Here is a 2,156-nt window from a genome sequence, read left to right on the forward strand (position 1 = left end):
TACTGTGATGTGTAAATTTGCATCTAGTTTTCTGAATATTTCTTTAGAATATATTTTAGATATAGAATTACAACTTCAAGGATTATGGTAAGCTTCTTAAAGCATATTGCCAAATTGCTTTTCAGAAAGGCTGTACTAAAAATAAAGCATTATCTGCAACTTTTATCAATTTATATAGGAAAACAATATCTTATTTAAAATTTGGGATCACAATTAAGCAGAAATGTTTATTTTTCATACTTACATTTTTTCTTTTATAAAACTATTCTTCCATGTTCATTACCCATTTATTAGAATCATAGTTTTATAATAAATTTGTATGAATATAAATACATAAATAAAGAAGAAATTATATGTGTATCTGCCCATTAGTGCAAAAGAAAAACACCAGAACAAACAAGAAACTAATGAGATGGTTTATTTACAGGGTAAGTGGGAACAAAGTAGGAAAAACAGGAAATGAGAATGGGGTAGAAGTTAGAGGGACTGACATTTCTCTGATTATACATCTTTATATAGTTCTGTCTTGTAGAACCATATGACTGTCTTACCAATCTGTGAAATTAAAAAAACATAAAAGGAAAGTCAAAACTGAAACAGAAACAAATGAACCCAACTGTATTACAAATAATAACATAACCACTCTGAAGAGAGGGATGGAAAAAAGGAACCAACCTAATTAACTCTGGAAAACAATATTTTAATTGAATATCCAAAGGCTAAAGTCAAAAGTATATAATGATATTTTCCCAGTTTCCTCACTGTTGGAGAAAGGAGTTACTAATAAGAGGGAAGTAAGAATGAACCCTGTGGTGTTGGATTGGAAGTATCAGTATGAACTCATGTGTTTTTTAAAACATATATATATATACAGATATAGATACAAGTATACAGATAGATATAGAAACACATATAGCTGTATACACAAACATCTATTTTATCATTCTGTCAGCTAAGAGGACCCAGAAGCAAAGATACCCAGTACCAACGAGCAGATCTTGCACCCAGACTCTCATTTCTAAATACCATTCTTCAATAAAGGAATCAGGGCTGGGGGAGAAATGATTCCAGGAATAGGGTGGAGAAATTACAAGAGAAACATCTGTGCCAGAACATCTTGTGTGAGAAGGTAAGAAGTGCTAAAAAAAAAAAAAAAAAAAGTTGGGGTCTGTATTAGTTTTCTATTGCTGAATAATAAATTACCACAAACTTAGCAGCTTAAAAAAAAAGTCAATTTATTAACTCACAGTTCTGTGGGTCAGAAGTCCAGCTTGACATGCAATGTTCTCTGTTCAGAATATCACAAAGCTGAAATCAAGGTTCCAGGCTTGTCAGGCTGTGTTCCTTCTGGAAGCTCTGGGGAAGAAGGCACTTCCAAGTTCATTCAGGTTGTCGGCTGAGTTGAGATCCTTGAGGATGTAGGACTGAGGTCCTTGTTTCATTGCTGGTTGACCACTGGGACTCTCAGCCTCAGTAGGCTGCTCTCAGGTTCTTGTCACATGGCTCCCTCCAGAGTCAGAAGGAGAATTACTCTCATATTGATCCCTCCCATGCTTTGCACTTCTGTCTGTCTCTGACCTCATTACCCATATTTAAAGTGCTCACATGATTAGGTCAGGCCCACCTGAATCATCTCCCTGTCTCTGGTTCGGGACTTTAATCACATCTGCCAAATCTTTTCACAGTACCTAAATTAGTATTTGATCGAATAACTGAATGTTATACCAGGAGCTGGGAATCTCGGGGCCCATCTTAAAATTTGACCATATCAAACGCACACAAGATACAGCAATCAATAAATATAAATTTCTAGAATATTATTGTTTAGGTTTGTGCACTCCAGATAATAGCTGAAATTTTTTTTAAAGTGATCTTAATCAGAGTGTTTGCCTCAATTCACTTCAGGTATTGTCAGATATCACTAATAGTTAACTACCTATTGGTCTATGTATCTATTTATCTAGGTGAAAGATAGTGAAAAGATGCATTTCAAATCTATAAAGGAAAAGAGATATTTATTTAGTGCCCACTATTGGTTCCCAACAGCCATCATGTCATTTCATCCCCATCCTGTTCCTCCAACATGTGTACTGGTGTCCCCATTTTCTGAGGATGCCAAGTCTCAAAATGCCTAGTGAATAACAGTGTTGCACAGC

At 35.1% G+C, this 2,156-nt stretch overlaps 1 long non-coding RNA gene across 1 annotated transcript; it reads right to left on the reverse strand.

The window, feature by feature from the left end:
• Nucleotides 1–401: 401 nt before the first annotated feature.
• Nucleotides 402–1,745, reverse strand: LOC139078602 (uncharacterized). The gene is made up of 2 exons (XR_011531619.1): nucleotides 1,248–1,745; nucleotides 402–1,139 (listed from the first exon to the last, which is right to left on the reverse strand). It is a non-coding gene; the product is annotated as an uncharacterized lncRNA (long non-coding RNA).
• Between the last annotated feature and the right edge of the window lie 411 nt (nucleotides 1,746–2,156).

The sequence above is a fragment of the Equus przewalskii genome, chromosome 22 (assembly GCF_037783145.1).
Source record: "Equus przewalskii isolate Varuska chromosome 22, EquPr2, whole genome shotgun sequence".
NCBI lineage: Eukaryota > Metazoa > Chordata > Mammalia > Perissodactyla > Equidae > Equus > Equus przewalskii.